Here is a 26767-nt window from a genome sequence, read left to right as displayed (position 1 = left end):
CCAAAACCCAGTAGAAATAATCCAACACAAGATATGAATCATAACAAAGATATAGGGTGATATGCATATACAATGCTCGTGCTAAAACATTTTATATCATTTTTCCAAAACCATGCCATGCCAAGGTTATCACAATTTTGAAATCATTTCCTTTACAATAGAAAACATCACACATTGGGAATTCTCAAAACAGTTCCAACCTTTTACGGAAATTTCATCCACGGGAAACCGTAGACTGGCACCCATGTAAATGTAGGCTCTACAAGCACTACCATTACAATTTTACAGAAATTTCATCTGCAGGATTGACACTCATGTATACGCAGAGTTTTTTGGGCTTTCACCATGAACACTAATGCCAACTTATTTCAACGAGACAACACATACTTCCCAGATTCACCAATTTTCTCAAAATAATAAACATTTCCAATGTATAAATATGAAATAATACTCGATGCAAATAGATGAGACAATAGTTTCAATTCTCCTAATTCTAATGCAATTTCTACAACAATCATAGCTATCCTCCACCGATAGCTCAAAACAGATATTTCTAAACAGATAAACAATTTTCAATAAAGATAAATCTTTCAAATTTCAAGATGTGAATGATAATACATATCCTACTCCATGTAGACACCCCATTTTTGACCGCCCTTAGACTTGGGCCCTACTGATTGTTTACTTGGTGAGGTGTGCAGTGCAAAGGTTCAATTTCTACGGCAATGAGAGAGTCAAATCCCAAGTTCATACCCCTTTTGGACTAAAATGATCTTGATCAAAAGATTTTGGACCTTGAAACCCTCTCTTTCAAAATAGTTTTTGAAAAATGATTCTACGAAGTTCCGACGCTCGCATTTTATTAAATGCTGCGCTTTTCGGTAAACCGAGCAAGGACTTAGTGGAAATGAATGAAAGAGAGATGAAATCTTTGAAAAATCTTTCAAAACACCTTTTTTAGGGGTTTGGAGTTGAAGAAAAGAGGAGTGGAGGGAAGAAACCTAGTTGAGGAAGAAGTTGGGCATGAATTGTTAAGAGAGAGTCGAGTAGCCCTCGCTAAATCAGGCCAATCTTTTTGTATGATTGGATTTAAGCCATGAGGCCACCACCGTTGGAAATAAGACTTTCAGGGCTTTATTTTACACTCAAGAATCTCCTAAAGTCGAGTCCGGATGGGGGAGATATGGTTGGTTGAAGTTAGACATCAATCCGATTGAGTTGAAAATGAGCAGTCTTCACTAAAAGAGGGATATCTCTTAGCACACTTGGAATTTTGAGGTGAGGCTACCATTGGAAATATTACTTCTAGGGCTTCATTTTAGACACAAGAATGACTTGAAAAGGAGTTTATATGAAGGAGTTATGACCATTTGAAGTTGGACCTACATAGCAGAATTTGCAGTCGGTCACAAAAGTGGCTGGTCGGCCATCACAAGTAGCAGGTCGGCCCCAAAGATGGTCAGCCGGCCAAGAGTGACCCAAACTCAGAATTTTTGAAGATATTTTGTCCTCCAACTGTTTCCAGGTTGTGCCACCTATCCTAGCTCAGATATTTTCGACCAAATGCTCTCTTTTTGCTATATATGAAGCTATATCTCATATATTCAAGGAGAGAACATTGAAGGCAATGGTGGGAGCCTCTCTCTCTAAAAAATCCTCTCTCTCTAGAAAATTTTCAGAGCTAAATCTCTGCCTCTCTCTCTAGAGTTCACTCTCTCTGGCCCTTTTATGCATGAAAGCTTAGATACACCATACATTTGCATACAAGCCCTTAACCAAATTGAACCACCTTGGAGGTGAGGCCTCATGGGACTTATTTTGGGCCGTTGAAGGGTCATTTGAGCCAAGAAAGAGGCTATTTTGCTGTTGTGCATCAAGAGGTATAACTCTCATCTTTTGTATTTGTTTTGCACACTTGTTTCACCATCCTTATCCCATTGTTTTGGGCTGTTTTTTGGGGTGGTGTTAAACTACAAAAAGGTTTGATTTTCAGTCCTAAAAATGTTGGTTTAAGCCTTGTTTGGCTGAGGGGTGTTTCCTCCTTTTTGCTCCTTGGCTTGTAAGGCCTTTTGATCTATCTTTCAAGCTTTTCAAACAACTTCTTTTTGGCATTAAAACCACTAAATTTCAGAGGAATTTCAGTGATAGAAAACTTGTTTTGAGGCTCAAAATAGGAGCGGGTGGTCCGCCCTCCTCTTGTCTTGTTAGCATGTGTTGTTGGCCTATCAAATGAGCATGTATTTCTCCCTTGTTGAGACTTAGTTTGAGCATGTTTTTGTGACTTTTTGGGCATGCTTTAACTCTAATTTTGGCTGGTTTGGTCACTTCTTGCTTGCATTTTGTACTTGTAGTGCAAATCGTGCTTACTAGCTTACCATATTTGATGTTGTAGCCTATTATTTTAGCATGTATTGGCTCAATTCCAGCACATTTTTGATAATGTTTTGACATGCTTTAGGACTTTTTTGAGTGGTCTTGGTCATATGAGCCATGCTTTGTATAGCTATAGTGCAAGTGCCTTCATTAGTCTTGAGTTTTGAGGCACTTAGCATGCTATATTTGTGATATGTGCATGATATGGTATCATTTGGCATGTAATTTTAGAGCATATGTCATTGCCACACTCTTACATTTTCCACTCCTTCAATGTGTTTGAGAGTTGTGTCTTCATGCCTTGTTTGCGAGCCATCAAATGTGCATATTTTCCTTTTGTTATATGCCTTGATCTTAGTATATTTCAGCCACTATTTTGGCATATTTAACCTCTTTCCGGGGTTGGTTTGGTAATTTAGGCTTAGTATTGTATGTCTATAGTGTTATACTCTTTGTTAGTTTTGATGCCTTCGACTCCAAGCATGTCTTGCATGCATCATTTTCATGCTTTAATGTCATTTAGCATCTTATTTCAGTGCTGAAATGTATATCATCGCATGCCATCTTTCATTTGTTGTATCACTTTGAAAGAGGTCTTAAGCCCCTTGTTGGCTTGAGCATGGAATTGAGGCTCTCATGCCTAATGGTTTTAGCCTTCTCTTGAGGGTTTCTACTAACCAAAAGCATGAGGCTTCTTCCATGCTCAAGATGCTTGTGGCTTAGATCCTCTTTCAAAATTAGAGGACTCTCACTTTTGGACTTAACCGGTTAAATGACTTATCGGTAATCTAAAATGAGTAAACAAAATGAATCAAAGTAAAACATGCAAAGATAACATGTTTGTGTCGCATTGCATGTGATTGGATCAGACGTTAATCTAAACACAAGAAATGAGAGACGTTTCATACTTGAAGTGATGAAACGTGCCTCATTTCTTAGTCACCGACACCCTTGATCGTGTATGATAGGGTGGAGGTTCATCGAGTCTTGTTTATGCATTCATCAACTTGTACAAACTTGGCTTCTCGGCCATCGTGCATTGTGATGCTTGGTTGGTGGTCCGAGAGTCGAACACCACACTCCTTTGTGCTTGAGATATGATAAGGAGTGTGGTGGTACACACATTTCCTTACAAATACACTGTCATGCCTCTGTTTGTGCTCTGCTGCAGCAAAAGGAGGAAATTTAGGGAATCAGCGGCCGATCGGCCACCAGAGAAGTCGATCGGCCATGAAAGCCTGCCGACTGGCCATCATTACTGGCCGATGGCCACCATCTCTGGCTGATCATCCCTCAGCATGTTCCTGAGAAGGGTCAGAATCAACCTGGAAGTTGGCACAATTTTCAGAGGTCTAAAGATGTTCAAAAAGAGGTATCTTGAGGCAAGGCAGTGGATTTCCGGGAGGACGCGACAGAGCATGCATGCATCCCTCGCCCTTGAGGCCTTTTAACTGCTTTGCTTAGCTAGTTAATTCATTGGTTCTGTACTTAATTAGTTAACATGCTTAGCTAATAGATCTATGTAGTAATTTGTAATAGTTAGCTTAATTAGCGTAGCTAGTTAGCTTTCATTTCATTCAGACCCTCCTACAAGAGGGCGTATTGTTGTAATAAGGGTGCATGCATGTGTGCATGTTTTCCAACCCCCATTTCTTTCTTCCTTTTACTTAACCACTTTCGATGGTTAGTTTAGGGCACGTTTTGATTAGCATACCTTATGCTTTGCATGCGTGCATCATTCATTCGTATTGCATGCACCGGGCTCGGCGCATCATTCAAACCGCATTGTATTTCAATACACTTCTTTGAATACGTGTATCAAATGTCGCATTCATATGCCATCTTAGATAGCCGAGACCATTTAGTTGCATTTTGCATGTGTTGCATTAGGCACTTAACATAGCTAAGATCATGCATTGGTTACTAACTAGCTTCTGTTTTGGCTTGGTGTACACTGTAAGGGTGTGTTTGATTGGACGGACTGGAAAATGGGGGATTAGAATCCATCGGACTTGAGTCCTGGGACTGTGAATCCCCCGGACTATTTGGTCGGATTGGATATGTATCCTGTGTTTGTTTTTTCATGGGATTAGATGTCTGGATAGGACTATTTTCAGTGAATCCAATGTTTGGTTGGACGGACTGGATAGGATAAATGAACAAAAGACTATTTTACCCTTTTCAATTGTTTACTAAGTAATAGCAATATTAAACATATCTTTAATATTTTAATTATTTTTAATTAAATAAATTCGTTTTTTTTAAATTAAATAAATAAATAAATAAAATATCAATAAAATTTGTTTATTTACACAATTAAACATTAAACATACTAATGGTTAAATTTTGTTTAAAGATATTTAAACATACTAATATTGATAAAAAAATTTGACTGGTATAGATTATTTTTATTTAAACAAATAAAAATTTATTGTTGAAATTAAACATACTAATGGTTAAATGTTTAAATTTTTATTTAAACAATTAACATTGAAATTATTTTGATGTACAGATTATGTTTAAACAATTAACAATTAACAATTAAATAAATGTTGATGTATAGATTATGTTTAAACAATTAACAAATGTTGATGTAATTAACAATTAACAAATGTAGATGTAATCAAATGTTGACGTATTAAAACATAATTTAATAGATGTTAAATAAATATACATGTTGATGTACAGATGTTGAAATAATTTAATAAACATGTTGATGTACAAATGTTTAAATGTTTAAATAAAACATAATTTAAATAAATGAAATTATTTATTGTTGAAATTAAACATTTAATTGTTTAAATAAAACATCTATTAAAACATCTATTAAATTTAAACAATGAAATTAAATAAAACATAAACAAAATTTTAAAATAAAACATCAATAAAATATCTATAAAAAATTATTTTAAAAAATTAAATAAATAAAACATTAATAAAAAGTTAAATAAAATTATTTTATTTTTAAATTGAGACATTTAAATTTTATTGAATTTTATTAAATATAATACATAATTAAATAGTAGAGGGTCAAAATGGTCATTTTCGCACATAATCCAAACAGTGATTAGTCCCCCACTTTCTGTCCCACCCCCCCCCCAGGACAGGATAGTCCCCCATATGGGGGACATGGAGTCCGGCCGGACATGGAGTCCGCCGGACTAAAAAAAAATCAAACGACGGATAAGGTGCACTATTTGGATTACAATCCAAATAGTGGATAGTCCCCCCTCCTAATCCCCCCAATCAAACACACCCTAAGTGTTTATACTTTAACATTCTTGCATATGTGTAAGTGACTGCCATGATAGCATGCTTGCCATGAGATTATTTGCTTAACTGTTATAACTGCATGAATGCCTGTGGATAAAGGCTTCATTGCTTGAATTGGAACAATTCATTAAAATGTGCGTTTTAAGCCCACTTGTTTGTGGCAAATCATGTTTTAAGCTCACTTGAGGGTGGCAAATCCGTATTTTAGCTTACTTGAGGGTAGCAATTTCAAACCATTTTCGAAAAACAAACATAAGATATTTTGTTCCAAATTGAGTGATTTAGTCTATACTTGTATGCTGTGCGCATCACATAGTAATTTTAGATTAATAACCGAAATAAGAACACATGTGTTTATAAAAACAGCATATCATGTTAGTAGAGGCCGATCTTTGACCAGGTGAGCGGGGGTGCTCATTTCAGGACCTTCCCTTCTTGTACCCAAGTTCCCGAGCCGAGGCAACTTTGGTGATGACGGACATGTGGCCTTAGGCACAAGTCTAAATTTCCTAAAATAAAATATTTAGGTGGCGACTTTGAAATCTGGCAAAGCAGTCCATGTTTGGCGCTTTTTGATTAAAATCGATTTTCCAAAACGATTTGCCGGATTTGGACTCTTTAGTGATTTATCAGCCTTACATTGCACTTTGTAAGATTAGATTCAGAACCGTGACAGGAGTCCGAACTGTAGTAGCATGAACTCGGTTCGCGCCCTCGCGCGCAAAGAGCGTTCGGGGGCGGTCTACACTCCACCATCTTCATCAATATAAACCCAATTCCATTGCCAACATCAAATTCATTTATCCTTTCAAAATCAACATTTGATATATTTAGGGTAAAACCCCCATTTCTTTATAAACCAATTTTGAAGGTAAAAATCCATTAATTCACCAAAACTTAACAATAAATACATTCTCTTAATCATTTCCAACAAAACATTTTAAAACCCCTCTTTTGAAATCAAGCCAAACCCTAGGTTTGTTCAAAATTCTTCCAAATCACAATGTTGTTTTATAAAGACAAATATTTAAGTTAAAAGGCATAAGAAAGTGTGTAGACACCCCATTTTTGACCGACCTTAAGACTTAGACGTCACCAGTTGAGCGCTCGGTGATGTTGCATATTGTGCTCGTTCTGAGGTTTCAGAGTCTCGGCTGCGAGCCTTGCCTCCGGACTTCCGGGCTCTTTTGTGCTTTCCCTCGGTTTGCAAACCAGGTCCTGTTTTCTTTATTTTCTCTTCCTGAAGGGAGGGAGAGATCTCGTAGATCATCTCTCAGTGGCCGTAGGCTACGTTTCGTGGTCGTAGGCCATTTTTCCCATTTGGAGCCCGGTTTTCGGTTTTTGGAGCCGTCGGCCGTGTGCCTCAGTTCGGGACCGCTTAACTACCTCCGTTTGCTTCGATTTTTGGTGCACACCTTGATTCCTCCCTTTTGAGGGACACTGTGGCTCGGGAGACCACTTTCGTGGTCATACGCCACTTCCGGTGCCTAACAGCCTGTTTTCGGGGCCTCGGACTGCGTGTTTTGGCCCCCGAACCTTCGTTTTGCATCCGTCTTGGTCCATTTTTGGTGGGGACCCTATTTTCATTATTAGGGAGGGGGTAGTGTGGTGGCCGGCCACCTTTTTTTCCTGAAAAACCAGTTTTCTCATTTTCTCTCTCCAAAAGCCAACTTTTCTGACCGAAAGCTGGTTTTTCCCACTTTTGAGCCACATTTTCTGGCTTTTCATACCACCATTGTGTTGTGCTCATCTGGGAGGCCACCAATATGGGTAGGCCGGCCATAAATTCATCTTGACCCTTTTGAACCTTGCTTAAAAGCTAGCTTTTCTCTCTCATGATTCACATTTTCTGGTTTTTCACTACACAGCTGTGTTGCACTCATCTGGGAGGCCACCTTTTTGGGGTGGCCGGCCAGAAATTGTTGTTGACCTTTTTGACCCCTGGTCGGTCGGCCACTTGAACTGGCTGGCCTGCTTCTTGCTTTTGCTCTCTCTGAGTTTAATCCAGCTGTGCCAGCTGGAGGCCATTTGGTGCATCCTCCATACACGTGTATGGAGGATACTTGGCGTCTCTTGGAGATATTTTGAAGTTGGTTTCATATCTAGGGGTTGAGCAATTTTTGTGAAGGCATATATCCTCCACCCTTCATAGTCACTATTCCAAGCTCCAAAACCCTAGTTTTCTTGGCCTTTTTGCACTACAACCCCTAGCACCACACCTCCATCATCCATTCCAGAACTTTGGAACTGATTTGCAAGGGTTGAAAGTTCATCAACTTAGTCTAAAAGCTCCAGATTTGCTGCTCTTCAAGGGTAAGTGCCTATTTCCCTTAAACTTGTATTTTTTTGCTCCATTGACTAGCCATACTTGAAAGCATTTCTGGACTTTGTCATAAACTAGAAAGTGTCATATTTTGAGCTTCTCTTGAATATTGTATAAGGACACTTTTCTGTTTGAGACCCCCTACACCCTTGCATGCTTTACCCCTCTTTGTAGGCCTATTTTGCACCTATTTTAGCCTTACTTGTGAGCATTTTAGAGATTTTTTATAAACTGTGAAGTGAATTATTTTGAGCCCCTCTTCAACTTTGTTTAAGGAAACTTCACTATTTGAAGTCATTTACTTCCTTGTTTGTTCAATCTCTCTTTTAAGGCTATTTTTGCATCCTATTTTAGCCTTACTTGTGAGCATTTTCGAGATTTTCTATAAACTGGAAAAAGTTTTTTTTTGACATCCCCTTCAAGTTTGGTTGAGGTCCTATTTCCGTTTGGGGTCATCTTCCCCTTATGCATGCTTCATCTCTTCATGATTAAGGCTATGCATTAGAGCACTTGCATTAGCCATGGTTTGGCCTCTTAGCCACTGAAATCTAGTAGATTTTTAGTGGCTTAAATGTATTTTTGAGGGCCAAAATTAGACGGGGGTGACCTCCTCTCTCCTTGTCTTGTTTGGTGGTCTTTTGGGCCTTCCAAAGGGACCCTATTTTGCATGCATTGAAGTCTTGTTTCAGGCCTTATTCTGAGAGTTTTAAGGTCTACCTTGGCACTGTCCAAGGCCCTTTTGGCCATTTTTTTTGTCTACAATGCATGTGTGGAGCAATCCCATCCAAGGCCTTTCAAAGGAGCCTTTCTTTGCATGTTTCCTAGACCCATTTCAGAGCCAATTTGGTGAGTTTTAGGGCTGTCATATTTGATTTATAGAGTTGGTTTTACCATGCTAAGTGTCTATCTTGTATGTACTTAACAACCCCTTGCCAGGCCCTTCAAAGAAGCCCCTCATTTTTGCATGCATTGGCTGCATTTCAGTGATTATTTGGGCATATTTTGGCATGTTTTATTCACTGTTTTTGGCTGATTTGATGAGTTCTCATTTTGTTCATATACATGCCATGTAAACCATGCTTACCAGCCAATGTTGCATGCTATTTTAGTCCATCATGTTAGCATCTTTTGGCCATGCTTTAAACTGAAAATGTGCATGTTTTGGGACTGCCTTGGCTTTGTATTTTGACTTCATGATCAAATAATACTTGCTTTGTATACTTGTGGTTCAATACATGTGCCTAGTTTTGAGTTTTGAGGCTTATTTCATGGATCGGGTGCCATATTTCCATGTTTCGGGACCATTCAACATCATGTTTTAGTGCTGGAAATTACATGTTCATAGGCCATCTCTCATCCCTTGCCATGCTTTGGTAGAGTGGCGTTTGATGTCTTAGGATCGGTCCTCGGTATGCGTGCATGTGCGCACGCATTTCGGTCGTCTCATTTTCATCTTTTGGCCACTGATGTGAGTGTGGATGAGGTCCATTCATGTTGGTGTAAGTCCATCGTGCATTGTGTATGTCATTTCAATCCATAGCATTGCGTATGCTAGGTTGCATCTTAGAGCATTGTGTATGCCATATTACATCACGCGCATTGTGTATGCCATTTTAGTACAGAGCATTGCGTATGCTAGGTTGCATGTTAGTCGCATTGTGCATGCCATTCCATTTGCATGGTGCTTGGAATAGGGTTTAGGCGTTTCGTACTCCAAGTGACGAAACGTGCTTCGATTCCCGGTCCCCGACGTTCTTGATTATCTATGATAGAATTGTTGGCTTCATATGTTCATACTTGCATTCATGTCATATTAAAATGTACAATTCGGTCTCTCAGCCATCATGCATCGAGATGCGTGATTGGTGGCTCAAGAACCGAGGGCCACACTCCCTAGAGCTTGTGCAAGGACGGGAAGGAGTGGTCGCGCACACATATGTTGAAAATACATTGCTTTCTCTTTTTCTTGCCTTTGTTGCAGAAAAACCAAAGTCCAGGGGCAGAAAGTGGTCGGCCGACCAGGTTTTCTGGTAGGCCGACCACCTTTTTTGGTTTTCACCATGAGGGGTGGTCGGCAGGTGTTTCCCAAGCCAATACCTGGTCGGTGGCTTTCCCAAGGTGGAGTTTCAGCCTCCTGGAGCTTTGTGTAAGTTTCTGAAATCAGCTGCAAACAATGGCGAGACAAGGCATCGCGATGGAATTTACTGACAAAGCGCATCGAGCATGCATGCATCCATTATCATCCAAAACAGAGCCGGGGCAGTCCATTTGCATGCCAGTTTATAGCTTACTTAGCTAATTTGTTAGTTAGTTAGTGGATGTGTAATAATTAGCTGTAATTCGTTATTCATTTCGGACTGTATATTATTTATTCGGACCCTCCGAGCGAGGGCACAACTGTAATACGTGTGCGTGCGTGTGATGTATGTCTTCCAACCCCACGTCTTTCTCCCTTTTATTTACCAGCTTATGATGGTTAGATTAGGGCATGTTTCAATTAACATACAGCATGATAGCATATTTGCATTCATTCATCTATTTTGCATGCACCGGGCTCGGCGCATCATACTAACTTCATTTGTATTTCAATTCCGAGTTGAATACTTGTTAGTTGTAGCATTTCGCATGCCATCTTTAGAATAGCCGAGCCTATCTTAGTTGCATTTTGTATGTGTTGCATTAGGCATTTCTGTATAGTTAGGACCATGCATGGATTTCTAATTAGCTTCTGTTTTGGCTTGGAGTACTCGGTAAGTGTTTATGCTTTAGTATCCTTGCATGTGTGTGAGTGACTGCCATGATAGCATGCTTACCATGAGGCTAATTGCTTATGCGATATACTTGCCTGAATGCCTGTGGGTGAAGGTTGGGTTATTTGAATTGAAACAATTCATTAAATGCGAGTTTGAAGCCCACTTGAGAGTGGCAAAACCATGTTTTCTAAGCCCACTTGAGGGTGGCAAATCCACATTTTAGCCTACTTGCGAGTAGCAAACCATTTTCAAAACAAACATAAGATGTTTCGTTCCAATTCAGGCGATCCAGTCTATACTTGTATGCTGTGCGCATTACATAATAAATCGAGGCTAATAACCGGAATAAGAACGCATAATATTTTCAAAACTAGATATCATGGTTAGTAGAGGCCGATCTTTGATCGGGCGAGCGGGGGTGCTCACGAAGTGACCTTCCCCAATCGTACCCAAGTTCCCGAGCCGAGGCAACTTTGGTGATGACGGACACGTGGCCTTAGGCAACGAGTCAGGGTTTCCTAAATTTTCCAAAATAAATATTTAGGTGGTGACTCTGTATCTGGCAAAGTAGTCCATGTTTGGCACTTCTTTCAAAAAATCTGTTTTCAAAAATGATTTGTCGGATTTGGACTCTTTGATGATTCATCGGTCTTGCATTGCACTCCGCGAGATTAGACACAGGACCGTGACGCCAATTGAGTCAGAATTGTAGTGAGGCCCGAGGGCGCGTCTACAAAGTGCAGAGAATCCCTACCTCAAGTTTAGAAAAAGAGAAAAAGAGTGGAGGAACTTCAACAATGCCCAAACCCAACTTCATTCGGATCAAAAGGAAGCCCACGACGTGCTCTACCTTTTTAACAAAGGGACATGAGTGAAGAACTCGGTGGATCTAGGTGTATTTGTAAAGAGAAGTAGAGTTTTAGAAAAAGAGAAAGAGAGTATAGATCTAGTGCTTTTAGAATGTTTATATAAGTGATCTAAAAAGTGAATTTTATGGACGTATGCATAGACCGCTTGAGCGCAAGAAGTGTCGCTCGATCGATCATACACAATAAGTGTGACCGCTCGAGCGCAAGAAGTGACTGCTCGAGCAAAGAATACAAATATAATGATCTGGACATGCATTTGATTAATTAGCCATCTAATTGCATTGTTATGTGCTACTTGATTATGTGTTTGTTGTGAAATTGCATGGCTAATGGTGTGAATTAGAAGGATTTGAATGTATATCTGTTGACTGTAGAAAAACCTGTTGGAATTACAACTTTAAATTGAAGATCAAAGGTCTTAGAGGTGCCAAAAATTAAAACTGAGCACATAGTTGTGATCAGCATGATTTTTAGGACTTTTTGAGAAGTTTTGTAAAAATTCAATTCAGAATGAAATAATTAGATTATATATATATATATATATAAGTTTTAGTTGGGCTTTAGCTTCAAAAAAAAAAATTTGGGAAGAGAGAGAGATTGAGAGAGTTCTAGAGACTAAGAGGAGGAAAGAAGAAAATAAGAGAAAGAAGAAGAGTAAGGGAGATTAGGGTTTAACCTTCTACAAATCAACTAGCAAAGGTCAAGACTCGAAAATCGAGCAACCGGTTCTGGGAGTCCACTGTGAGTGACATTACTATAAAGATATATTTGTATGAAATATATTTCATAAGTTGTGTTTTCCTGAAATGATATTTTGTGAATGTGAACGAATATCTGGTTTTGAATCTACTGGTCATCCAAGGAATGGTCCCAAGTCATAGGGGACAACATATTAATGCAGGTCCATGACAAATAAGTGATTACAAGATCTCGTTAGCCACTTGACAAAGTGGTGATATGTTTAATTGATATCCATAATTGATTACTCTAGTTGGAAGACGATATGATATGTTCTATTGGATGTACCACTATTATGTTTCGATATGAGAATAATTGTGATATGATTTGTTATACGGATATGACATATTTGGAATTCGTTCACTAACCTCTTTACTTTAATGTTATTCACTAGGCTATAGCTTACTGTTTTGTGTATATATATATATATATATATATAGGTGAACGTCCTGGAGATCAAGCCTAGAAGGGTTCCTTTAGCTAAGCCACTTGTTAAAGCCCTTTTAAAGTTTTGGTGCCTCCAAGTTAATGCTAGGTCGAGAAGACAGTTGTATAGTTTGTGATCATATTGCTAGGCTTTTGTTATATGTATATATGGACATGAATGATGTTTTTGAACATGATATTATGTATGTATTGTACAGTGGATAAATTAATGTTTATATACATCTGAATTTGTGCATATAGATACGCAGCTCAATAGACTATTTGTTGTCTTCATATTATAATCTTCCGCTAGCCTCGGTTCTTTTGATTTGTACAGGAAGGCCTTTGGTAATCTCGGATTACTAGCCAGTTACGACTCCAAACCTATAGGGGCAGGTTTGGGTCGTGACAGAATGGTATCAGAGCACGAGTTACACACACGTCCAAATAAGCTATAGGAAGTCTTAGAAAAGAAATTAGGGCATTGCATTAATATGTATGAGTGTGTATGGATTTGTTATGTGCATATGTAATGTAAATGTGCAAATGTGCATCTCTAATGGAAATGTAATTGTAAGAACTGCAATTACTATGTTTATTATTATCCTGTTTACATATAGACTAATGGAGAATACAAGACATACAGATGAATCTAAATCTTCGGATGCAAGAATAGACTGATTGAAAAGAATGGTTGAACTATTGGCTGAATCTTTGAGGCTACAACAACAGAGACAACAATTTTTGCCGCTTCCTTCGCCGTTTGTCCACATTGAACCGATCAATAATGAGGACATCATAGCTTTAACACAGAAGTTCCACAAAATGAAGCCGCAAACCTTCTAGGGTGGCATTGAGCCTTTGAAAACTGAGGCATGGATTTTGGAGATTGAAAATTTGTTTGAGGTTTTCCCGTGCACTGAGGCACAAAAAGTTTTATTGGCAACCTTTACCTTACAAGAGAAATCTAGACAGTGGTGGATGCTCATTCGAGATAACAATGGTTCTATGACATGTGCACAATTTAAAGAAGTTTGCTATGAGAAATATTTTCCACAATGTGTCTGGGACTGCAAAATATCTGAATTTGAGCAGTTAAAACAGGGTACTATGACTGTGGCTAAACCAAATTCACGGAACTCCCTCCGTATGCACCATATATGGTGGACTGATTATAAAAAGGCCAGAAAATTTGAGAGTGGACTCAACATTGAGGTACTTGATCGGGTCAATGTTTTAAAATTGACAAAATATATGGACGTTCTTGGTAGAGCCTTGATGTCCGAAGCAAATATTGCTGCGTTGAAACAGTCAACATTATCAACCGAATGAGAGAGTAAGAAACAAAAGAAACAAAAAGTTAAGATGACTGGCGAGTCAATGACTTCCGTGAATGTAATAAACTGACCCTCTCATATGCTTTAATTTTATCAATATATGTGTGATTATATGCTTGATGTGAAATTTCATGTTTAACTGTGTGAATTACATGCTTATGTACTTGTATCTGTCGGTTATAAGAAAATCTATTGAAATTATGACATTTGGACTAAAAATTGAAAGTCTTAGAGGTGCAATAAACCAAAATTGACTTTACCGTTATGATTAGCATGATTTTTAAAACATAATATGAAGTTTTGTAAAAATTTGATTCATAGTGAATTAATTGGATTTATTTGGCCAAATTCTTCATTAAGCCTAACTTAGGCTCAAATAAGATAAATAATATATATATATATACATATGAGAACCTTAGAGTTAACACCTAGACTTAACAAAACTTAACAAAAATATCTCTTGGAGGAGACTTAGAGAAGAAAAGAAGAGAAAAAGAGAAAGAAAAGGGGAAAATTCAACATAAGAGCTTAGAGATTGAAGAAATTGCAAGAGGATTCAAAGAATTAGCTCAAGGTAAGTGTAAATCAACTAAACTACTCTAAACCTTTCTTCAATTAGTTAAAATCAAGCCTTAAGATCAGGCTTCTACATTCATAAAAGTTAGGGTTCTTGAGTTATGATATTGCTTGAATCAATATCAAGAAATTAACATAGATTCCTTCCATTTGTTTGATATAAGAGTTGTTTCCTTTATTTTGAGTTTGATTTGAGTTGAACTGTGAGAAATTGTATCTAATCTTGGGTCTTTGCATGTTGTGAACTCATGTAAACATATACAAACATGTATAACATGAAAAGATGAAGAAAATGAAGGAATTTTGGAAGTTAGAAAGTTATATATCAAATTAAAGTAAGTTATAATCTAATTGAGTTTGGTTTTATGTTTATTATGTTCATATGTCCTCTTATGTCATGTTTTTGAAGTGAAATTGCATAAATTGAGCCTTAGAATGCATTTGGAAAGCTTGAATTTGTCGGATTTTCGGACTCCAGAACCGTACGTGCGAGGCTACACGTGCGACACACCTTTCCGTACGTGTGATGGAGGTCTTCTGCACGTGCGGGAAACAGGGAAAACAATTATTGCATTATGTTCATCTTTTCAACCCTCTGAATCTGTTAATGTGTACATAAGCCCTTCGAAATGCTTAAAGATGAATAGAAATTGAACGAAACGGAAGAATGATTAAAGTGAAGAAGCTAGAAAAGAATGAATTGCTTATCAAGTTGTGTGTGTATCATATGTAGGTCACTCGCCGGAAGGGGCCGTCGCACAACCAAATCACTGTGAGTAATAGTAGTGTAACGATATGTCATGATTATGTATTTTTAATCGTGAATGGCATACTTTATATAACCTGTGTTTTACTTGAAATGATGGAGCATTAGATTTCAATGGCATATGAAATGGACTCGACGTCGTTCTGTTTTTGTTATGTATTATGTGCCCGAGGTCGTTATATCTGATATGGATTGTTTATGACTAATGGCCCTAAGGCCGAAGGAGATGGAGACATGCCGATGTTCCATCTATCCTATAATGTTCAAAACAACTGTTGATATGTTGGGCCTAAGGCCGTTCCGTATTATGTTGGGCCCAAGGCTGTTCCGTTTTATGTGGACCCAAGGCTGTTTTGGGATGTGATTATGAATAAGACATGTATATGGTTTATATCTATATTCTCCAAGACATATGCTCATTCATATGAACCTCTTTACATCATTATTACTCACTGAGCGTTACTCACTCCGTATTTATATATATTTATGTAGGTGATTAGCTCGGAAGCCAGCCCTAGGTCAGCTTCAAGAAACTTTTGGGGGACTTGTTTTGTTGAGCCTCCAAATTTGGATCCTTTTGTCTTTTTGAGGAGTTCCTTGATGCTACATTTTTGTTAAGTCTTACATTTTTGTTAAGTCTTTGGTGGCTTTTATTGAACACTTGGTTAATATGTAAATTTTGTGTTGTTAACTCTTTGCATATACCTATATGACTTGGGATTGTATTTATATGAACTGTGTATGTGAACTATCTATATATGATATGATGTTTTAAGATCCTGGCACTTAAGCACTGCTTAATGAACTTTCTGTAATTTTATTTGCTTCCGCTCAAGCCCCGTTATGATAAATTTCTTTGTAATCTATCTGAGACCATAAGTAATCAAGAAGTTACTGGCCGGTCATGATCCAAACTTTTAGGGGCGGATTTTGGTCGCGACAGTTGGTATCAAAGCACGAGTTACTCCTTCACACACGTGTCCATTTGAGCTTTAAGGAGTCTAAATAAGACTTATGTCACATTCATGTTGCTTCCTTATGATATGCATACATGATCTGTATATGCTATGAATAATGCTATGGAATATGAAATAAATACTGTCAAAGTGTAAAGAAAGACACCTGGCTAAATCTTGTCCACAAGCTCACCCAAATAATACTAGTAGGATTGGATCAACAATGACACCAAGCACAACTGCATCTTTTACTCCTAAGAAGAGCAGCTTAAAGCAAGGAAGGGTTTACACCCTAGTGTCAGAAAACACATAGAATATTAAGACCGCAGACGTAGGTATGACCTCCATTATGTGCAAAATGTTTATCTGGCAATTAGTGTGAGAGTCATACACTTTTTAACTAGATATACCTCGTGAACTCATTGAATGATTAGAATTATGAACTTGTATTATACACCTTGAATTATTCAACATATAGAACTTTTTGAATTGGGAACCTATGTTGTTTATTGGAGAATAAACTTTTGTTATTGACCACTACTAACGAGCTATTGACAGACTTACGAATTTATGACCGAGTGCTTATGTGATAATTGATTCTAGACTCGTATGTGTATGTATCTTTCCTCGGAATGATTTGCTATAATATTTGACCCTCTGAACTAGATTCTCAAGACCATGATTTTGTGACGAAGAAACTCGTTGAATAACTCGGACAATAAACTTGATATTAGGCATAACTGTGAATTTGTACGCCTGCATATGGGACTTATTTTGAAACTATTGATTGGCGATCTAATGAATTGATTGTGACCTTCGAAACGAAACTTTGTTTGGGAATAATGAGATAGAACCTTTATTTGACTTGATTCTGCTTATGGGGACTATGGAGTGTTAATGAACAAATGACTTATATTTGCTAAGGGAGTTGGTGGACCGAAAACCTGAAAAGGATTTGAACACTTAAGATCTTATGTACCTATTAGTAGCGGGCTATTCGATTATGAACAGTATTTGAACTTATATCTTCGACTGATTGGGAACACAGTATTACCTTTGCTATCATGAATTTGACTGCTTAGAGAATGGTTGCTTCTGGGTTACCAAATCTGAAACAAATTACCGAATTAAATTCAGATTTGGTAACGTAGAAGCAACTAAAGGGCATTCCTTATGAACAAATAAGGAATGCCCTAAAGGGTTACAGCTTTCCAAGATAATGCTTGGTTACAACATAATGGATTTAAATCCAATATAGTCAAAGCCATAAGCTTGTACAAAATAAATACAACAAAACAACCAAAATGAAGCCTTTGCTTCAAAGTCCTCCCAAACTATTGCCTTGGCGGAAGTATATCATCAGTATTTGAAAATGGTTTTCCCACATAGGGTGAGCCAAAGCCCAGTAGAAATAATGCAATACAGTATATGAATCTTAACAAAGATATAAGGTGATATCCATATGCAATGCTTGTGCCAAAACATTTTACATCACTTTCCTAAAACCATGTCATGCTAGGGTTATCACAATTTTGAATTATTTCCTTTACAATAGAAAATAGAGTAGTGAATCACACTTTGAGAATTCTCAAAACAGTTCCAACATTCCATAGAAATTTCGTCAACGAGAAATTGTAGACCGGCACCCATGTAAACGTAGGCTCTACAAACATTACTATTGCCATTTCATAAAAATTTCGTCCACGGGATCGATAACCATGTATACGCGCAATTTTTTGGACTTTCATCATGGACACTTAAGCCAACTTATTTCAACGAGACAATAAATACTTCCCAAATTCACCCATTTTCTCAAAACGATAAACATTTTCAATGTATAAATATGAAATAATGCTCGATGCAAATGGATGAGACAATAGTTTCGATTCTCCTAATTCTCATGCAATTTCTACAACAATCATAGCTATCCTCCACTGGTAGTCCAAAACTGATATTTCTAAATAGATAAACAATTTTCAATAAAGATAAATCTTTCAAATTTCAAGATGTGAGTGAAGATACATATCCTACTACCTAATTCCACATTTCCAACATCAAATTCATTTATCCTTTCAAAATCAACATTTGATATATTTAGGGTAAAACCCCCATTTCTTTATAAACCAATTTCAAAGGTAAAAATCCACTAATTCACCATGATTCAACAATAAATACATTCTCTTAATCATTTCCAACAAAGGATTAGAAAACGCCTTTTTTGAAATCAAGCAAAACCCTAGGTTTATCCAAAATTCCTCCAAATCACAATGTCGTTTTATAAAGACAAATATCTAAGTTAAAAATCATAAGAAAGTGCAGAGAATCCCTACTTCAAGCTTAGAAGAAGAGAGAAAGAGTGGAGGAACTTTAACAACGCCCAAGGAAGTCCACAGTGTGCTCTACCTTTTTAACAAAGGGACACGGGTGAAGAACTCGACGAATCTAGGTGTATTTGTAAAGAGAAGTAGAGTTTTAGAGAGAGGGTGTAGATCTAGGGTTTTTAGAATGTTTAGATATATATATATATATATATGAAAAAGTGATTTAAAAAGTGACTTTTATGAACTGATATACGCACAGACCGCTCGAGCGCAAGAAGTGTTGCTTGAGTGACCAGACACCATAAGTGTGACCGCTCGAGCGAAGAATACAAACTCCTAGAAGTTTTACAATCAAACAACCGTCGCTCGAGCTTAAGAAAGACCACTCGAGTCAACACCGCTCGAGCGTAAGAATGACTGCTTGAGCGAAAAATGCCAACTCCTTATAGTTTTGCAGACCTGCAAAAAGTACTGAGAGTTCATAAAGACAACTCAAGCAAATAAGCAAAATTCTGAGCAATAACAGTTTGAAAAACAAGCTACCAACGTGCCCAAAACGCAACTAACACATCCCAATAGCCAAATCCAAAGAGGAATAAGAAGAAACAAGACATGAACAATTATATAAGACAATGAAACCTGGATCCGAAACATCAAATGTGTCAGGTCTATACCAGTTATCCATTATGCACGTGCGATGTCATTAACTAAAGGATTAGACTTTTTTCATGTTCACATTTCAATATGAGAGAATTTGAGAGGCCCATGGAGCCCACTATAAGTCTAGTTTCGATGATATGAGCCGTTCATCTTTTATGACTCGTTGAATAGAATATTCATACAAAAAATGAAGATAATCGAACATTAGTAGCTATATATTTGAATCAAATTCGTATTACCATAAATGGATGGCTATTTTTAAAATTATATTTGTCGTCTATTTTTTAAAAACAAATATGATTCAAACATATAACTATCATTGTCCAATTATCTTTATTTTTTACATGAATATTCTACTCAACGACTCAAAAAAAGTAAACAGTTTAGATCCTAAAATCAATTTTAAAATGAGTCTATCAAAACTAAATGCTCTCTCAAATTGAGATGATAATTTTAAAGAAGCCAAACTATTAACTAATATAACCTAACACATGTTGAGTGAACTCCACCTTTCAAATGTAACTACCTATCCCAGTCATTTTTATAATTTCCATGTAACTTTCATATCATCGTGGTAGAATTGGGATCTATACATAATGAGCAAAAAATAAGATTTTATTAATTAATAATATCATATATATATATATATATGATGATGTGGTATCACAATTATATTAAATTTTTTCACCATCGGATAAGAGAAATTAAATTTTTTCACCTTCGGATAAGAGAAATTAAGAGTACAACAAAAATAAAATCCTTCAGCAAATTTTTAATTTTTATTTTATTTTATTTTATTTTATTTTATTTTTTTGACAAACCAACTATTTCTTTATCTTTTTATTTTACGCTAACCAAACATAACATTGATTAGCGTACGCACCACGTGGCCACATCTCTCATATATTAGAGAGGTGGCACCAGTTGCACGTGGATGGAGTGAACAAATCCAATCCACCACAAATCCAATCCAATCCAATCCAATCCACCACCATCCAACCCCAGTAAACTTATGAAAAATGCTTCCTATCCTACTGAGGGTCGACCCCCAGTGAGGTGTCGCTCCGGGATTAGTCTAAAATAAAAATTGTTTTTTTTTTTTTTTTAAGTTTTCAACCAGTGAGGACGCGCCACGTCACTGGAGGCGCGACCCCACTGAGGATATGCAGCGCTGTTGGTAAACTTATATAAAGTTCGGCCTCCTTTTTTGCAACATACTATCTTACTTTAAAATATAAAAAAAATATTAAAAAATTAATAAATTATACAACAAAGTTTTTTTAAAAATTCTTTTTTATTTTTTGTACATTTTTTCATAAAAAATTAAATTTTTTTCTAAACATATTAATTTATTTTACCTCATATTTTAATTAAAAAAATATTAAAATAGTATAGTTCCAAACAAGACCTAAGACACTACAAATTCAAAATTATTTATTTAAAAATAAAAATTAATAATTTAAATTTATTTTATTTATAAATTCACAATTTATCAATTTATGTGAACCGTTAATTCTAGCTTTCCAAATTTTGAATTCTGAACTTTTTGTTTTTTCTTTTGGATATAAACTAAAATAGAAATAGGATAGAGGCCACACAGATCTCGAAAGGCTTCGCACCCACCAGCCAGTCTCTGTTTGAATTTATTTCAACGAAATTACGTGGAAAGTTGGGTATCTTTTGTCTGGATAATCCGATCCGAAAAATGCTTGAGAGCTCTGCGACAAGAGCTCTAAATCATATATTAATGAAGTGAAAGTGTGTCGAGTCTAACTCAGTGTGATGTTTTAGTTTGAAATTTATTTATTTATTTATTTTTTTTAGCATGTCAGTTCAGTAAAATTCTTTTTAAAACTCTATTTTTAGAGCTCTAGATCATTCTTGATCCAATCCCTCCCTCACCACCGCCCTCCATTTTTTATTTTTTTATTTATTTTATTATTTTTTTTGTGAATAATCCCTCACCACCTCAGCACACCTTCCCTCCTTGCTTATTGGTGGAAATTATTGAATAATTTTGAAATATCACGTGGTAATATTTTAATTCAATCATAAATTACTCAGCTTCATATTATTTTTTTATTTTCAATAATTTTTTATCAATTAAAATCTCATGAAACACCATATATATATATTCTGAAAATACTGAATAATCACCCGCTTGCTAAACCCAAGAATGAACCTAGGGAGCGGATGAGGAGAGTCGCTCCAAAAATTTGAAAATTAAGAAGTTGTTTGAGAAGTGTTAGATTAGTTTATTTTTTGACTTTTTATGAAAAACGTGAAATATGAATTGGATTTAAAGTGATATGATAAAGAGGTGATATCGCTTAAATAAGATGATAGTGACCTAAATAGAATAATGTACCAAAACATGCCAAACAATCACTAAACTCATGTTTGAGATATGCTATATAAGTGCAATTTTTGACTTTTTGGTTAAAAAAAGTAAAGGAAAAAAAATATATGCTTGGAATAACTTTGGGTGATTCTACTTACACCACTCTTTTACCTCTTTACATACTCCATCTCATTACACCACTTAAAAAAATTGAATTCTTATTACACCTAATATATTACCAAAACAAACCCTATGATAAAAAACTCTTCAAAACCCATCTCTTTACACTCATATTTTGTGCTACGCCTGTTCGGTAATACAATACTAAACAATTTGAATTACTCTAGTTCCATGTTACCGGATAAAATTTTGTTTCCTAGCATTATGTTACCATTCAATTGGATAATTTTAGTACGCTTCCCAACAAAGCCAGTAGAGTCCATATTGAAGTGCCTGTTTGGTCACACAATGCGAAACAATTTACAAAAATTCAGTGCTATAATGCCGAAATAAGTTGTTTGTTCCAACCTTTTGTTTCTATACATTTACAGAGCCACTTCCTTCCAAATAATGTAGTAATAATTTGTGCTGGGCCTGTTCGATAATAAAATGCTAGTGAATTTTAATTACTCCAATGTTATGTTGCTGAAAAAAATAGATTTGTCTAGCGTTTTGTTGCTATATATTTACAGAGCCACTTTGTTTCAAATGATAATTTGGGCCTGTTCGGTAATTTGATACCAGACTTATATTTTTTGTTCAGCAATTTGATACCAGACTTATATTTTTGGTTCAGTAATTTACCGAAAATGTATCTTTTATTCGGCAATTTAATACCAGACTTATATTTTTTGTTTGGCACTGTGATGTCAGACTATGTTATTTTATTCGATTTCGAAACACCGAACAAAAGTCGCAGACCAACCCAGAAATTTGAAACAAAAACCTACCAAACTAATAAAAAAACTCATCATTCCACTTTTTTGATTATTTTTCACCACCGTTTCTTCATTCATTGCTTTTTTTGATGATCAAAACACTATTATTATCACTTTTTCCAAAGAGATGTGTAAAAGAAAAGTTAAGAAAGGAAAAACAGAACTAGGGATTGAAGATTAACGGGTGTAAGGAGATAATTAAATATATTTAATTTTAGTATTTTGTCCTTTTAAGTAATTTCAGACATGGATAAATTTGGAAAAAAAAAACAATTTCATATGGAGGGTGTAAGGAGGTAAAAGAGTAGTGTAAGTAGAATCACCCAATAACTTTTAACTTTTTACGAATAGATGTGCAAAAAAATATTATAGTAAAATCAACATGACAATTTTACCCTTTTGACTTTTAACTTTTTGACTTTTTGATAGTTGAATTCAAAAGGCAAAATAATAATTTTATCCTAGTGGCTTCCCCTACAAGCTACTCTTGAATAGTATAGATTTTTAAACTTTTTTGATAATTTTTTGACTTTTTTAATTTATTCCAAACAACGCTTAACTTTCGTTTTGGTAATTATTTGTTTTAATTATAAAATTAAAAAATTATTATAAATTATCACATCACTCTTTCTATATATATATATATTTATAAAATATCAAAAAATTATTAAAATAACTTAGTTTCAAACCAAACCTTATTATATAGGGTCCTGTTATGGTGTGCAACCCTTTAAGGTTGCACACCATATGCCACTAACACAAAAGGCGTAAATGGAAGATATAAACATCAAACAGGACAGCAACAGAAAAGGCGTAAATGGAAGGTGTAAGTTGCACGCTTAAAGAAAGTCCTATTATATATTATATAAAAAATTTAAAATTATAAAATTTTATATTTTTAAACCTGTGATTAATGGGTATTTTTGAACTATGATCACATGTTACTTTATGATTCTATAATTAGATTTTGTTTATCATAACTTAAAAAAAGTTCAAAAATTACTATCATATTTAAGTCACATTATCTTATTTAAATTATATCACTTCTTTATCACCTCATATCAAATTCAATTCATATTTCATAAAAAAATCAAAAAATATATTTATTTAGATCATCCCAAATCATTTTTTAATAAAAAAATTATTAAAGAATAAAATATTATAATTATTGATTGAGAAATGTGGAGAGACCTAATGAATAATTATTGATAATGGACAAATTTTTGAACATATTTTCACGGTCTTACGGTGATAATCTTAAATCAGTCCTGGCCCACTATCTTCCATTTTTCTATCTCTTTCACTTTTACTACTAGTATTATTTATAGGGAGAGAAATATCAAGAAGAGGGGGCTGAGAACAGTGTGGGAATGGCAGGAGGGAAGTTGTATATGATGATAGGTCTGGTAGTAGTAGTGGTCTCAGTGGCTATTGCAGGAAAATCGGTTGTAGCCCAAACCCATCATGTCGTCGGAGGCGATCGCGGCTGGGACCCTTCTTCCGACCTCGCCTCTTGGTCCTCCGGCAGAATCTTCACTGTCGGCGACAAAATCTGTAAATCTCTATCTTCTCCATACTCTCTATATTAGATCTATTTTTGATTTAGTGTTGTGTTAATTTATTAGAATATTTAAAATATCTAAGTAATTCTCTTTTTATATTTTTTATAATCATCAGCGAATCGTATTTTTACATATTATTAAGTTTAGAAAGTAAGTTTATACTTTTTTGTTTCAGTTTGTTTCCTTGTTTGGTTTCCGAGAAAACTGAGCAATGGAAAATCATGGGGAGTATATATTCTTTTCTAGTTTGGCAAAAAGTAACCACCCATTTAAATACGCTTAGTGATTTTTCTTTTACTTGATGCTAAAGCTCTTTTCGGACCTCTCTCAATTTGTAACGATGAGAACTAATTCCATATTCCATACCCCGGGTTAGATTTTTATTATTGAATGGTTTAAAGTAAAACTCAAATTTCCATGTTTGGTTGCTGAGAAACCTGAAATTACGGCATTTATCCTCTGGCTTTGAAAACAGTAAAACTACCCACTTTATTTAGCTTCTGCGTTTGAAAGATTTGTGATGTAATTTAAAAAAGAAAAGATGTGTAAGAGCATCTCCAACGGTGAATTAGATTTTTCATCAAATCTGAGTAAAAAATGACTCATTTCACCAAATCTGGTACCAGATGCTCCAACGGTTCACCTTTCACCAAATTTGTCCCGGGACAACCGGGTGGTCGACCGGCCGATCGACCGGTGAGTGAAATTTTTATTTTTTTTTTAATTGTCTGAACCATTTTTGTTGAACTTTCTGAACTTTTTTCGGGACGACCGGGTGGTCGACCGGCCGGTTGACCGGTTAGGGATTTTTTTTTGAACTGTTTGAACTTTTTTTTTGAACTGTTTGAATCTTTTACTGGTTGACCGGTTGGTCAACCGGCCGGTCGACCGGTTGGTATCACCCCAACGGTCAGTAATAGTGATTTGGTGAAATGCTTCGCCTGTTCTCAGTTTGATGAAATGTTTGATGAAATCTCATTTTGATATTGATTTGGTACAACCGTTGGAGCATCAAATAGTAACTTTTTCACCAAATTTTAAATTTGATGCTGGGTTTGATGAACCGTTGGAGATGGTCTAAAATAAAATAAAATATAAATATATTTTATTTATTTATTTATTTTTTTAAGTGATTGTTTAGCTTGTGTTAAAATAACATTTGTTATTTTAACACATTATATTATTTAGGTCATAATTATTTTATTTAAGTCATCATTTTTTTATCATATTTTTTAAATTCAACTCATATTTTATAATTTTTTTTTATAAAAAATTAAAAAATATACTAATCTATCATTTTTTAAGCAACTCCTAAATCTTTTTCGAAATCTCCTAATCAAACATCACATTAGGGCATCTCTAAGCCTTTTTTAAATGAGGCTTATTAGTTATTATAATTAATATTATTATCATATTTTAGTGATATAATGATTATTTTAACAAATTTTTTTAAGACTAATTACATTTGAAGATGATTAAAAAGTTTTTAAAACAATTTATGTATATATATAAGGAAAATAAATAGTAGCGTTAAAATATATAAATAAAAAAGAATTAAATAAAATAAAGAAGGGTAAATTAAACTGACATCCCTTGAGGTTTAGATTTAATACAAATTTCCCCTCTACCTTTTGAAAATTACAGTCCCCGCCTCATGATTTGAAGTCACATTACAAATAACCCCTCCCCTGAGTTGACCGTTAAATAAACTACCAGCTTTTGCTGATGTGAGCCCTTAATCTTTTTTATATACCAATTTTACCCTCATTTGTTCCCTTTTGTTATTGTATTTTCTTCTCCTCTTCTTGCAAGCACCTGACAATTATCAACCATTTTATAAACCACCTAATACAAACATCATTTTCTCAAAAAAAAAAAAAAAGAAAAAAAAAAATCTATATCAACACAACCAACAGAACTACTAAAAATGAAGGGTTATTGCACAATACTATAGGATAGTTATGATATTTGTAGTGTTAGTTATTATAAATCTCATAATTAAAAATAAAATAATAAATCATAATGAAATCCCATATATGATTTTTTCGGTTATAACCAAAATAATAATCAAAATGAATCATAATTAACACACAACATAAATTATAACCGAAGAATTATAAAATTTTTCTTTTATTTATATTTCATTTAAAAAAAACTCTATAATACACGTACCATTTTCAACAAAAAAAAAAAAAAAAAAAAAAAAAGAAAGAAAGAAAGAGAAGTAAGACAGTTAAATAATACAAGTAAAGCAGTTTTTCGAACCCAACCCCAGAAAACTTATCTAAATCTCAGGCGGTTAATTAATAATTCAATATATATATATATATATATATATATGTATGTGTGTAAGATTTATATATAGACCAAAGAACTGAACAAAACAGAATTGAACTTCAAGACCACTTTACTAGTTGAAATTTTGAAGCTCAAAAGAGAATATTGATATAAAAGTGTAAAATAGTTTATCATTCCAAGCAAATATGTGTTTGAGAGAAAACAGAGACACAATTCACAACTTGCTAGCTGTATGAACCAGAGGCAATTTGAACATA

This window comes from Camellia sinensis, chromosome 9 (assembly GCF_055761805.1).
Source record: "Camellia sinensis isolate YWXY chromosome 9, ASM5576180v1, whole genome shotgun sequence".
Classification (NCBI taxonomy): Eukaryota; Viridiplantae; Streptophyta; class Magnoliopsida; order Ericales; family Theaceae; genus Camellia; species Camellia sinensis.
This window is presented reverse-complemented; position numbering follows the sequence as displayed.